This window comes from Bison bison, unplaced genomic scaffold, assembly GCF_000754665.1.
Source record: "Bison bison bison isolate TAMUID 2011002044 unplaced genomic scaffold, Bison_UMD1.0 scf7180017864472, whole genome shotgun sequence".
Lineage (NCBI taxonomy): Eukaryota > Metazoa > Chordata > Mammalia > Artiodactyla > Bovidae > Bison > Bison bison.
In genome coordinates, this window is record NW_011495033.1 from 14,195,524 (window position 1) to 14,195,798 (window position 275).

Genomic DNA, 275 nt, shown 5'->3' on the forward strand with positions numbered 1-275 from the left:
GGACACTGGAGTGGGTTGCCATTTCCTTCTCCAGGAGATCTTCCCAACCCAGGGATCGAACCCAGGTCTCCTGCATTGTAGGCACATGCTTTACCATCTGAGCCACCGGGGAAGTCTAAATTACTTTAATTTATTTTATTTATTTATTTTTTCAGGCTGTGATGTTTTATTGGAGCAAAATTTCAACAAAAGGTGGCTTTTATTTACAGTTTAATGTGTGTGGTGACTGCTCAACCCACTTGGACTAGGTGAAGATAACAATTAAGCCTGCTTAA